Below are 14,879 nucleotides of genomic sequence, written 5' to 3' on the forward strand. Positions count from 1 at the left end.
TGCGCAGCGCCCCGGTTGCAATGCTATTCCGGCCCGATGGCCAAATTCAGTTGCGGCCGCCTCGCCCGTGGCAGCTGCAAACAGCGTTTGTGAAACGGGGTCTTGCAGCTCCGAAAGGCCGGCGCATAAAGGTGGAGTGGCGGCCGGCCGCTTTCCCGGCGGCCGCCTGCCCGCACCTCACTCCCCGGACTCCTGCACCACCCCCCCGCGGCATTGATGTCTGAGTCCCGCGAGCCCGGCACTTCTCCGTGGTGCCGGGCTCATTTGCCGGGGGAATCCACCGGTGATCTGACGGCTGCAGGCAGCTCCTCCTTAAGAGAAGGAGGAGGCCTGCAGTACCCCAGCCTGCCGCACCGCATCGGGTGCCGCAGCGGGAGCTGGACGCCTGAAAGTGACATTCATCGCCCCTAGCGAGGCGGCCAAACCCTGCAATAGCGCCCGCCGCCGTCTTGGCCCGTCGCAACTGAATTTTAGGCGGGCACTACGGGAATCCTGGCGGGCGCAAAATTTCGGGCGCAAAAGACCTGGCGGGGCCAGACCGAATTTCTAGGCCATTCTCTTTCATAAATGTCTCATCATTGAACCCACAAAGAAATCAATACAGCAATGATGAGTTGAAGTTAGACTGCACCGGATATTGGTCCACCCTTTGAGTGTAACACCACTGAGCTAGGCCTTTAAGATTTGATTTGGCACCCAAATCATTTCTTTGAGAAGTGAGAATGAATTTTGCGTGCTATCTAAAGCGTTAGCGCCTGGTGCTAATTCTCAAACTTTTCTAAAGATATCGCCCATTCCTGGGCTATAATGAATTTCTAGACCTTTGACTTCACATTGGCCAGAGTAGGAGACACGAATGGTGGAGTATGGCAGCATCCTCACCATGGTCACAGTGGGCCCTCACTCAGAACCACTGTGGAGACATTCACCAGAGGGCCCAGCAGACTGCGGCTACAATAAAAAGAAGACTTGCGTTTATATACAGGAAACTCTTTTTTATCCGGCACCGACGGGACCGGCGTGGTGCCGGTTGATCAAAAAGTCCGGATTACAGAGAGGTATATTTACCAAGGTACGAGAGCCCCGTACACGGCCACAGGTGCAGGAGCCCCGGTTACACGGCACTTGTGCAGGAGTCCCGGTTACACGGCCACAGATCCAGGAGTCCCTGTTGCATGGCCACAAGTGCAGGAACCCCGGTTACAAGTCCACAGATCCAGTGACCCCGGTTACACGGCCACTAATATATAGTAAAACTTACCTGAACCTACTCCTGAATTTTGCCAGCTAAGAGAGATTTCCGGATATCTAGGTGCCGGTTAAAAGAAAGTTTCCTGTAGCGCCTTTCATGACCTCAGGATGTCCCAAAGCGCTATACAGCCAATGAAGTACTTTTGAAGTGCAGTCACTGTTGTAATGTGGGAAACGTGGTAGCCAGTTTGTGCACAGCAAGCTCCCACAAACCGCAATGTGATAATGACCAGATAATCTGTTTCAGTAATGTTGATTGATGGATAAATATTGGCCAGGACACTGGGGATAACTCCCCTGCTCTTCTTCGAAATAGTGCCATGGGAGCTTTTATGTCCACCTGAGAGAGTAGACGGGACCTCAGTTTAACAATGCATCTGAAAGACGTCATCACCAATGGTGCAACACTCCCTCAGCACTGCACTGGAGTGACAGCCTAGATTTTTGTGAATTATTTAGAGAAAATAATTCAGCACTGGTGGCGCTCCATCCCTTTTAGCAGGAACTGATTTGAAAACAGCACCTGCCACATATCAGTACCATGGTGTGGTGGAGCCACCAAAGGACTCAGAGCGGTTGTACATAATTCCTTTAACAGCAATGTAGTTACTGTCTGTGCCTGTACCTTTAATTACACTGTTTGACTGCACAATGCCGAGTTACCTTTACAGCACGGTTTCAACATGATGACGTCATGCCGTTAGTCACGTGATGCCCCAATGGCAGGAAGAAAGTGATGACGTCATGACATCACTCTCCTGATCAGGGGATCAGTCCTCGTGGAGCCCTCAAGGAGAGTAGACCTGTTATTGATGTGTTCTAGCAGTTTCCAGTTTAAACTCGTTTGATTTCATTAAAGTTCATTAATTTAATTACCTGAGTCGAACTCAGTCTTTTTGATAGGAACCTCCATTCCTACATTGGTGACCCCGACTTCTGCGAACGATTTTCGTGGAAGATTCGACATGGACACGAACGCCGTCACGCTGAAACTGCCACAGTTCTGGGAGCAACAACCAGACGCCTGGTTCATCCAGGCTGAAGCCCAGTTCGTCATTCGGAACATCAACGCAGATCAGACCCGTTATTATTACGTGGTCTCCGCCCTCGACAGCGCAACTGCATCACGGATCATCAGCCTCATCGGTAGTCCTCCTACTGACAGCAAGTATGATGCAATTAAGGCGTGGTTGCTTCAGGCTTTTGGGTTATCAAAGTCGGAGTGTGCTCACCGGCTCATCACGCTGCCCGGCCTCGGGGACTCCAAACCGTCCGAGCTCATGAGCCAAATGCTCACGCTCTTGGGTGCTGAACCGGAATGTTTCATCTTCCGGGAGCTTTTCCTCTATCAACTGCCCGAACAGGTTTAGGCTGCCCTGGCCAGCTCCGACATTACTGACTGCGCCAAGCTTGTGGCCGAAGCTGATAAGACTTTCATGGTTACCCAGCAGTGCTGCGCGGCCATGAGGCGCCCACCCCCCACAGACGTGGTCCCGGTTTCTCCTACAGCGGGCTGGTGCTCCTACCACACCCGTTTTGGCGCGAAAGCACGATGCTGCCGTTCCCCCTGCAGTTTTTCCCCCCAAAAAATACCAGGAAGGCGCAGGCGGCGTCCCTGGCGATGGATGACCAAGTGTAACGGGCGTTCCGCTGTGGCGATGGCCGTCGGTTCTACGGGGAAACTCCTCTATATCACCGATTCCCTCTCGGGCCACCGTTTCCTTTGTGACACCGGGGCGCAGTGTAGCATTCTACCTGCGTCGAAGCTTGACACGCAGACTGGGAACCTTGGTTTTTCCCTCGTAGTGGCTAATGGCGCAGCTATTCGAACGTTCCGAAAGCAGCGGGTCGAAGTCTGTTTCGGCGGTCAGCACTTCTTTTGGGATTTCGTCATGGCTACAGTCTCACAGCCTATCGTAGGGGCAGATTTTCTGTGTGCCAACAGCCTACTAGTCGATGTCCGACACCGCCGGCTGATCAACGCGGCCACCTTCCACTCGATCCCGTGCTTCCACGGTACCTCCGTGGCGCGTTCCATTGCCTGTGCTTTCTCTCCTCCAGATGACTTCACGCGGCTCCTCGGGGAGTTTCCGAAGCTGACAAGGCCCACCTTCTCCTCTTCGGCGACGAAACATGGTGTTGAACATCACATCACCACTACTGGCTCCCCGGTTTATGCGTGGGCTAGAAGGCTCGAACCCGGCAAGCTTGCAGCTGCGAAGGCGGAGTTCGCAACAATGGAGCGGCTCGGCATCATTAGGCGATCAAAGAGTCCCTGGTCTTCGCCTCTCCACATCGTGCCGAAACCAGGTGGCGGCTGGCGGCCATGCGGTGACTACCGATGCCTCAACGACGCCACCACTCCGGATCGGTACCCGATCCCGCATATCCAGGACTTCTCGGCCCACTTGGCGGGAAATACTATCTTCTCTAAAGTCGACCTCGTCCGTGGATATCACCAGGTTCCAGTGCACCCACAAGACGTCCGGAAAACTGCAGTCATCACCCCTTTTGGCCTCTTTGAGTTCCTGCGGATGCCGTTTGGCTTAAAGAACGCAGCACAGGCGTTCCAGCGTTTAATGGACTCCATTCTTCGAGACCTGTGTTTCCTTTTCGTCTACCTTGACGACATACTCATCGCCAGTGCCAGCAAGGAGGAGCACATCTCCCATTTGCGTTCCCTCTTTACGCGCCTCAGCCAACATGGTTTAATCATCAACCCGGCCAAGTGTCAGTTCGGCCTGCAACAAATCGACTTCCTGGGACATCGCATAACATTGGACGGCGCCGTCCCTTTGGCGACGAAGGTTGAGGCGGTTACTTCTTGCCCGCGGCCGTTGACAGTCAAGGCCTTGCAGGAGTTCCTGGGGATGGTCAACTTCTACCACCGTTTCATCCCCAAGGTGGCTCAACTCATGCAACCCTTGTTCGGGGCCCTCAAGGGCAAGTCCGGTTAAAGACCCAATCAGCTGGACAGCTGAAATGATCCAGGCATTCGGCGACACCAAGAATGCTTTGGCCAATGCAACCATGCTGGTGCACCCACTTCCAGGTGCTACTATCGCCCTTACCACCGACGCGTCAGACTACGCCATCGGTGCGGTGCAAGAACAATGGGTCAACGGCACGTGGCAACCGCTGGCGTTTTTCAGCCGTCAATTGCGAACAAATGAAAAAAAGTTCAGCACCTTTAATAGGGAACTACTGGCCCTTTTCCTCGCCATTCGCCATTTCCGGTTTTTATTGGAGGTGCGCCCCTTCACGGCTTTTGTCAACCACAAAACCCTTACGTTCGCCATGGCCAAGACCACCGAATCGTGGTCCGCTCGTCAACAACGTCACTTGACGTTCATTTCCGAATTTATCACGGACATTCAACATGTGTCTGGTAAGGACAACCTGGTGGCAGATTGCCTCTCCCGTGCGACGGTCCACGCGGTGCACCTGGGAATCGACTACGCCCTCATGGCGGCAAATCAGGTTTCGGATTCGGAGGTCCAATTATGTCGAACCATTCCCTCTAGCTTCCAAGCGACCGACGTCGTCTTCCAGGCTGCAGGTGCCACGCTCCTTTGCAACGTTTCCATGGGAGTTCCTCGTCCCATAGTGCCAGTCGCATGGCGCCGGAGGATTTTTGATGCCATACACAGGTTGTCGCACCCAGGGATGAAGGCATCGCAACGGCTTATGTCAGCCAAGTTCGTCTGGAAAGGTATGCACATCGATGTCCGTGACTGGGCTAATACCTGCGTCGTATGCCAGAAGGCCAAAGTCCAGTGTCATGTCAAGGCTCCAGTGGCTGCGTTCACTGTTCCGGAGCATCGTTTCGACCACGTGCATGTTGACCTCGTGGGGCCGCTTCCGCCTTCTCAGGGTTATACTCATCTCCTCACCATAGTGGACCGCACCACTAGGTGGCCAGAGGCAATTCCTTTGGTTTCCACCACGTTGGCAGACGTCGCTAGAGCTTTCATCTCCTGCTGGGTCGCCCGTTTCGGGGTACCGGCGGACATCTCCTCTGACCGCGGGCCACAATTTTCCTCGGATCTTTGGAATGCTGTGGCTCAGGGGCTCGGTACCAAACTTCATCGCACCACCGCCTATCATCCGCAGGCAAACGGCCTTTGCGAGCGATTCCACAGGTCGCTTAAAGCCTCTCTTCGGGCCCGTCTGCAAGGCGCAGGATGGGTGGACAAACTCCCATGGGTCCTAATGGGTCTCCGTACGGCGCGCAAAGATGATCTACAATCGTCTTCGGCTGAACTCGTCTATGGACAGCCGCTCCGGGTACCAGGAGATTTCCTCCCTTCTCCCACAGAGCCATGGTCCGCCTCCCGGCAACTCGTTCGCCACCAAGAAGTGGCCAGATGCTTTGCCCCGATACCTACGTCCAATCACGGTTTGCAGGCCTCCTACGTGCCACCGGGACTGAAGAATGCGGAGTATGTCTTCATCCGACACGACGCTCACCGGGATCCGCTCAAGCCCCCTTACACTGGTCCTTTCCGCATCATCGAACCGGGAGACAAATCCATTTTGGTCGACGTCGAAGGGAAACCGGATCACATCTCGGTGGACCGCTTGAAGCCGGCTCACCTGGACCTGGACCACCCTGTCGTAGTCGCTCAACCACCCAAACGTGGCCGACCTCCCGTTGCCGCCGCACCTGATCAACCAAAGCCGCCTGACAACCCGACTGCGCTCGCCGCGCCTGCTCAGCCGCCACCGACTGCTAACTCGTCCACCGGTCGTCAACTTCCTCTACCAGGGTATCAAAGTCGATCGGACAGGCTCATCAGGCCTCCTCCTTGCCTCACCTTTTCTGTTAAAGACAATTCTGGGGGGGCGCATGTCTCGGAGCCACCAAAGGACTCAGAGCGGTTGTACATAATTCCTTTAACAGCAATGTAGTTACTGTCTGTGCCTGTACCTTTAATTACACTGTTTGACTGTACAATGCCTAGTTACCTTTACAGCACGGTTTCAACGTGATGACATCATGCCGTTAGTCACTTGATGCCCCAATGGTGGGAAGAACGTGATGACGTCATGACGTCACTCTCCTGATCAGGGGATCAGTCCTCGTGGAGCCCTCAAGGAGAGTAGACCTGTTAATGATGTGTTCTAGCAGTTTCCAGTTTAAACTCATTTGATTTCATTAAAGTTCATTAATTTAATTACCTGAGTTGAACTCAGTCTTTTTGATAGGAACCTCCGTTCCTACACCATTATATAGGAAAAGTATTTTTAACCTATTGTAAACTGTTAAATTATCAAAGTTTTTTGTCTATCTTACTGGTCACGGTACACACAGGGTTAAAGCTAAGTAAAATACCGCAAGCTGCTTGATGAAGTCAAATGATTATCTCCTTGGCATCTCTATCGGACAGACATTTTAAAATTGGATTTCGGTATCTGGTTGCGTGGTCCATTGTGTTCAATGTGTTCAGAGAGACCTGGGTGTTGTAGGGGGTTTCTGTTGCTCGTTCTGGTCTCCTACCAGGCTTCGTGCAATAATTACCCTTGAGTGGTTCGACCCACTCTCCCCTACGGTTCTAGACCTTGGACTTAGGTGCAGGGAACTGTAGTGCAGAGAAAAACTCAATAGACCAGGTTGAATAGCACGAAATGGATGCTTTTATTATTAAACAGTTTGCAGCATTAAGAAATACATGTCATAAGCACAGATTAATGTAACTACAAGCATACACATATCTATAAACTTAACTCTATGGAAATGGGGAACACACGGCACATCGTAAAAGGGGAAACACATTACGATTACCCTTACCCCCTCCCTTAGACCTAGACTAAGTTTCGACTTGAGGAACTCGGAATCATGCTCACCACTTTCAGATTCGCAAAAGAGGGGGGTTCGCAGCCCTTTTGGCACAGCTTTCCGTCGTCACGTGGATTTGGAAACTTCTGGCGCAGCTTGTTTTTCTTTCTCTCAGGCGATGAGGCAGCGGACACAGCCTCGATGAGCGCTCGTCATGACTGAATCCGTTAAAAGTTGTTGAAGAACTGGATGTCCATGGGGGACTCAGTCACCGATCCCTGGTCGAATGGTATGTTGAGGCCCTGGAGGGCTAGGCCCGGAATGTCCTTTTTCTCCGGCCTGGATCGTCGGTTTTCCTGAGGGTGTCTTCTTCTTCGGCCTGGGTCGTCGATGATCTCCCGACAAAAGTACCCGGGCCACCCTCGTCGTCTTCTCGTCGTGGCCGAACCTTGCCTGGCCGAACATCGACCACGTCCCGAAACTGAAGTGCTGTCTTAACCGGAGAGTCTGTCCCGGTGCGTTGAAGAAATGAAAACCCGAGGTGAAGCTTGAATTCCAGAAGAAGCGTACCGTAGAAGAACCGTTTGAGTTCCGAAGCTCCTGACGAAGTTCTGAAGCGTTCCGCCTTCTGATGGACTTTTCAATCCATAGTTATACCTTTTTGGGACAGTCTTATCTCCCGCCAAATCATAGTCCAGTCTTTGTAATATTTATGGCGGGCAGAAATCTCTGCAGGGGCGCTTTGTCTTGTAACAGGAGCCGGTGATAGCTTAACTGGCCTTCCTGGCCGATAATGTCTTTTACTTTATCACCGTAACTCGGTTCGCATATTGATCGGTCTGGAGATTGCCCTTGATGGCTGTTAAACGGTCTTTCCTTTGTACAGTAAATGGGTTTAAGTGTTCATTCAATTGTCCACCCATTTCTTGATGGGCCCCATCCTGTTACCTGAAACTGTCTTGTACTTAGAATCCAATTAATATGTATGCTCAGTTCCCTGAGTTTCGGTTTCCCGATCCTGGCTTTCGCGGGCTTACTGTCCTCAATCCACAAGCCTGTCTGGCTTGCAGTAACAGAAATCACGTGGTCCCAGAAACTGATCACGAGGTCCGGCGGCCATTTTGTATGCCCCTTTTTATCAAAGGTTTTTCTGTACAAGCTTTCTCTTGGTCAATAAACTGTCTTATCAACCCTGTTTTGTTGTGTGATTAAATTACGGAAAATTTCGAATCTTACAGTGTCCTTGTACACGAGTCACTGAAAGTCAACATGCAGGATTCAGGTGGGACGGGATACCTTGCTCATAGGTCGGAGTGAAGCCCTTCAAGTCGAAGGCCAACGCTGTGTGATAGGTTTGACTGACAGTCCTATCTGAGGTGAAAACATCTGTCAGAGGGGTTGGGGCCAAGATTTAATGTAGGCCATAAAAAATGTAAAACAAGCACTCGGGTTTATTTCTAGAAGGATAGAATTGAAAAGTAGAGAAGTTATGCTAAATGGTATGCCAGCCTTTATTACAAAAGGGTTGGAGCATAAGAGTAAAGAAGTCTTACTGCAATTATATAGAGCCTTGATAAGACTACACCTGGAGTACAAGGTACAGTTTTGGTCTCCTTACCTAAGGATGTACTTGCCATAAAGGGAGTGCAACGAAGGTTCAGCAGAGAGATTCCTGGGATGGGAGGGATTGTCCTATGAGGAGAGATTGAGTAGACTAGGCCTATAATCTCTAGAGTTTAGATGAATGAGAGGTGGTCTCATTGAAACATATAAAATTCTTACAGGGCTTGACAGGGTAGGTGCTGGGAGGATGTTTCCCCTGGCTGGGGAGTCTAGAACCAGGGGTCACAATCTCAGAATAAGGGGTCAGCCATTTAGGACTGAGATGAGGAGAAATTTCTTCACTCAGAGGATTGTGAATCTTTGGAATTCTCTACCCCAGAGGGCTGTGGATGCTCAATCGTTGAGTATATTCAAGACAAAGATCGATAGATTTTTGGATATTAAGGGAATCAAGGGATATGGGGATAGTGCGGGAAGGTGGAGTTGAGGTTGAAGATCAGCCATTATCTTACTGAATGGCGGCGCAGGCTCGAATGGCCGATTGTCCCACTCCTCCTATTTCTTATGTTCTTATGCCGCTACTAATACATATTAATTGGATTCATCTTGCAGCATTCAGGTGGGACTGGATACCTTGTTCACAGGTTGGAGTGAAGCCCTTCAAGTCAAAGACCAACACTCTGTGCGAGAGATTTGACTGACAGTCCTTTCTGAGGTGGAAACGTATGTCAGAGGGGATAGGGACACAATGCATTGTAGGTCATAAAAAATGTAAACCAAGCACTAGGGTTTATTTCTAGAGGGATAGAATTGAAAAGTAGAGAAGTTATGCTAAACTTGTATTGAACCTTGGTTAGACCACACTGTGCACAATTCTGGTTGCCATATTATAAAAAGGATATAGAGGCAATGGAGAGGGTGCAGAGAAGATTTACAAGGATGATACCAGAAATGCGAGGGTATACCTATCAGGAAAGGATGAACAGGCTGGGTCTCTCTTCTCTTGAAAAGCGAAGGCTGAGGGGTGACCTAATAGAGGGCTTTAAAATTATGAAAGGTTTGATAGTGTGGATACAGAGGCCGCAATTTCTACAACCTCGACGGGTTCAGTGCGGGTGGGGTCAGTGGTGGGTCCCGACCTCGCTGCTGGCTCCAGCCCGCTCTCTAGAATGATTTTCCCCTGATTGCATTTGTTAAGCCTGCCCAGCGCGTTTGCCGGCCAATTGAAGGAAGTGAGTCTGATGACGTCACTTGACGAGGCGTCACCAGCCGGTTTCCTTAAAGGGACCATGCGCAAATTGATTTTGACACTTGTGCAATCAGTGTTCTACAGCAAACACTGACAAGCACTGCACAGAGGTGCAAGGTTGCACCCAGGCTCTCCCATGACTCCCTCCATATGCTTATGGAGTGAGTCACAGCATGCAGGGAGGTCCTCTTCGCTTCCAGTGGGCAGAAGAGACCTCCCCGGGGGATCAATGCAGCCTGGTTGCACGTTGCACAGGAGGACACAAGCAGGAATGTCGTCAGGAGGACCAGGCTGCAGTGGCACAAACCTTTCAATGATCTCAGTAGATCACGAAATGTTACTGCAGAGCCACACTGAAACTTATCCTGTTGTGCCTCCCATCACATCCCAATCACTCTGCCGTCCCTACCCTACTCCTGCACATCTTTACTCACAGCAACTTACCTTGCACCTCCACCCATCCCTCTCTATCTACATTATCACTTCCCCATCTCACTAGCCACTCCTCACGCTCACCCTCATCACAGTCTAATCTTACTAACTAACAACACACAAAGGTAGGCACTTGCGTGTTTTAGCCAATGTTCATGTGAAGTTTCTGTTAATGTGGTGTCAAACATTGAAATCTTTATTTTCAACACTTTGCGTTCTTGGACAGATTTGTCCGCACCTTTGGAAGTGGCTTAGAGAGTTGCAGTGAATGGTGAGACATAGCGGTACCCCCTGAAATGGTGATGAGTGTGAAAGGAATGGCTTGGGCATTGTAGGGATGCTTTACGGTGTTGGTGTGGGGTGATGCCAACCTAGTGCATCATGTGGCAGCCAGGGTGTACAGCGTCAAGTGAAGTAAACCTGGCTATGGTGAGGCCATCCCTGGCCTCCCGGGCAGCAATATGCTCGGGTGCTGATGCTCTGTGTCCTGTGCAGCTTCAGTTGATTGTGTAGAGGAAAAATCGTAGAGCAAGTTATTATCTGAATGGCAAGAAACTGGAAAGTACTGAAGTACAAAGGGATCTGGGGGTCCTGGTGCATGAAACTCAAAAGGTTGGTATGCAGGTGCAGCAAGTGATTAAGAAGGCCAATGGAATGTTGGCTTTCATTGCTAGGAGGATAGAATATAAAAATAGGGAGGTATTGCTTCAGTTGTACAAGGTATTGGTGAGACCGCACCTGGAATACTGCATACAGTTTTGGTGTCCATACTTAAGAAAAGACATACTTGCTCTCAAGTCAGTACAAAGAAGGTTCACTCAGTTAATCCTGGGGATGAGGGGATGGACGTATGAGGAGAGGTTGAGTAGATTGGGACTCTACTCATTGGAGTTCAGAAGAATAAGAGGCGATCTTATTGAAACATATAAGATTGTGAAGGGGTTGGATCGGGTGGATGCGGGGAGGGTGTTCCCGATGATGGGTGAAACTAGAACTAGGGGGCATAGTCTTAGAATAAGGGGCTGCTCTTTCAAACTGAGATGAGGAGGAACTACTTCACTCAGAGGGTGGTAGGTCCATGGAATATGCTGCCCCAAAAAGCTGTAGAAGCTACATCATTACATAAATTTAAAACAGAAATAGACAGTTTCCTTGAAGTAAAGGGAATTAAGGGTTACGGGGAGCGGGCAGGAATTTGGACATGAGTCTAGGTTCGGATCGGTTATGGCCCTGTGGGTAGTGGAGCGGGCCCAGGGGCCATGTAGCTTGATCCTGCTCCTAGTTCGTGTGTCTAATTCTGTTAGATTCAGGAGATGGTTCTGTGATAGTAGATTGGCGGTTAGGATCAGATCAGCCATGACCTTATTGAATGGCGGAGCAGGCTCAAGGGGCCGATTGGCCTACTCCTGCTCCTATCTCTTATGTTCTTATGTTCTTATGTTCTACAGGGTTGGTGTTGTTGTTGATGCTGCTGGTGTACCTGGTGCTGTTGGGGCTGATCATGGTGGGATTCTGAGGACCAAGGTGAGATAGTTTCAAGGACACCGATGCTGATGTAATAGATGGCAGGTGAAGTTGAGATGACAGAAGTGATCTGTCAATGGTGAGAGAGGTTGTTCCAATGAGGTGACACTGGATACAGAGTTTACTGCAAACACTTGCAACCTTCATAAAGCTCAATCTGTCTTCCACAGGCAGTAAGCACTAGCTTCTGAGCTTGGAAAGTGAACAGCTGTGAGATGGGAGCTTTTATAGCTCATTTGCAGCTGTCAAGTAAAGAGATCATTTCATTGTAACACAACTCTTGACCTCCTTACCTGACGTGATCCCCGAGCATCCCAAGGTGAGCTCAAAATACTATTTAAGAGGCTCTTAACAAGGTCATAATGACTTAAATTGCCTCCCCCGCCGCTGCATGTTGGGTCTGTTCAGCGTTGATAGACCTGACATCTGGGAAAGTTGCGTGGTGGCGGGTTGACAGGGGGTTCCCGATCCGCTCTCAAAAGTTTTTTTTCCCACCTGACCCGCCACCAAATGCGCCCGCTGACCTCCTGAAAAATTCCCTCCAGAATGTTTCCACAAGTGGGGATGAGCGAAAGTAGAGGCCAACAATATAAAACAGTCACCAAGGAATCAAATAGGTAAATCAGAAGAAACTTCTTTACCCAGAGAGTGGTGAGAATGTGGAACTCGCTACCACAGGGAGTGGTTGAGGTGAAAAGTGTAGATTGCATTTAAGGCGAGGTTAGATAAGTATATGAGGGAGAAGGGATTGAATTAGATGAGGAAAGACAGGAGGAGGTTCGAGTGGAGCATAAACGCTGGCATGGACTGGTTGAGCAGAATGGCTTGTTTCTGTGCTGTATATTCTATGCTATTCCATGTAAGTCCACTTGATGGGACAGTCATGCAACCAGGATCTTCCATCTGTGGACTTGTGTTTGGTCAGCTGTGCTCAGCTCACCACCCAGTCGAGGGTATGAGCCTAGTCAGAGGATAGATACTATGGTAATGAGTAACTACGTATACCAGAAACACTGTTTACGGAGGTCACGGTCCATCACCAAAGACCCTACCCACCCCAGCCACAGTCTGTTCGCCCTCCTGCCATCTGGGAGACGCTACAGATGCATTCGCACCCGTATGACCAGATTTAGGAACAGCTTCTTTCCCAGGGCTGTCATCCTACTGAACTCCACAAATAAACTCTAAAGCCTGCACATCTGCCAATGCACTTTATTATGGTTATGTTTATGTTAATGTATTATAAGCCAAATGTATGTTGAATGTTTAAATGTCTTAATCTAAATGTACACTCTCGGGAGCCGCAAGCCTACATTTCGTTGTACTGCACTTGTGCACTAACAATGACAATAAAGTTGATTATGATTATTATTATTATTGAGGGTTGGTGAAGGAAATGTATCTTTTCAATCTATTTATTCGTGGGATGTGGTGACAGTAGCAAGGCAGCATCTATTGCCCGTTGGTGGTTGTCCTGAGGACATGACCAACCACATAGGGTGGGACGGCAGTTACATGTAGCACAGACAAGGTAGGGCACGTCCCCTTCCCTGAAGGGCAGTCATGAACCAGTTGGGCTTTTTATAACAATCCCGCAGATTTCATGTTTTTTTTTTGTTCTGCTGCCAGCCCACAAATTGCCAGGTTTATTTAATTCAGTTTCGCAATTTACCACGGTGAGGTTTGCCGGCCTCTGCGTGCTCATCCGGTACCATAGCAACCCATCATCCTCCTCGCCTCTCTCTCTCTCGCTGAATTCTCCTGCAGCCCTGCCACCTTTCCCCTGAACTCGCCATTCCGCTGAACTCTGTGTCTTGTGCACCTTCCCTCCTTTCACCTCTGGTGGACGTACCTTCAGCCAGCTAGGCCCCGTGCTCTGGCATCACCTTGCGAAAACCGTCACCATCCCTCTCCTCGTACTTCCTTTAAAACCTACCTTTTTGATAAAAGTTTTTGGCCACCTCTCCTTTGGCTTTGTGTCCACTTTTCTCTGCATCCCTCTAAAGTGATCTGGAATATTTATCTACAATAAAGGCGCTGTATCAACGCAAGTTGCTGTTTGTTGTTTTTGACATAGCAAGGAGAATAATATAAGCCGTAATTACTGTAAATATTCTGATGCTGTACTGAATCCTGCTCTTTTATCTGTTTTATAAATGTGTATCATAGTTTACAGCTTAAGCTACTGTCTGATAGAGTGACATTCTTTCAACTATCAAAGTCAAAGATATCACTTGGCAACATATGATTTTTAAACATTTATTCTCGTAACGTTGGTGTCGCTGGCAAGGTCAGCATTTATTGCCCATCTCTAGTTGCCCTTGAGAAGGTGGTGGTGAGCCTTCTTCTTGAACTGCTGCAGTCTGTGTGGTGAAGGTACTCCCACGTCCTGTTTCAGGATTTTAACAAGCAACCATGAAGGAATAGCAATTATATATTTCCAAGTCCAGATGGTGTTTGACTTGGAGGTGGTGCTGCTCCCATGTGCAACTGCCCTTTTCCTTCTAGGTGGTGGAGGTTGCAGGTTTGGGAGGTGCTGTCGAAGGAGCCTTGGCAAGGTACTGCAGTGCATCCTGTACATAGTACACACTGCAGCCATGGTGTGCTGGTGGTAGAGGGAGTGAATGTTTAACGTGGTGGGTGGGCTGCCGATCAAGCGAATATTCAGTAAGCTGGATTCTCTGTTCAATCCTTGAGCCTCATTACATTTACATTAATATTCGACAGGTAAAGGCACAGTTTGGGTCATAGGGAAAGTGATGTTTGCCCATGAGAGTGGTCAGTGGTGACCTGCAGCCAAGGAAAATATAAGAACATAAGAATTAGTAGTAGGAGTAGGACATATGGGCCCTCGAGCCTGCTCCACCATTCAATAAGGTCATGGCTGAATTTCGACCTCAACTTCCCTTTCCCGCCGGATCCCCATATCCCTCAAGTCCCCTAGAGTTCAAAAATCTATCGATCTCAGTCTTGAATATACTCAACGATTCAGCATCTACAGCCCTTTGGGGCAGAGAATTCCAAAGATTTACAATCCGCTGAGTGAAGAAATTCTTCCTCATCTCAGTCTTAAAAGGCCGA

This window comes from Somniosus microcephalus, chromosome 1 (genome assembly GCF_052327205.1).
Source record: "Somniosus microcephalus isolate GS21.2 chromosome 1, FLI_Smic_1.0, whole genome shotgun sequence".
Classification (NCBI taxonomy): Eukaryota; Metazoa; Chordata; class Chondrichthyes; order Squaliformes; family Somniosidae; genus Somniosus; species Somniosus microcephalus.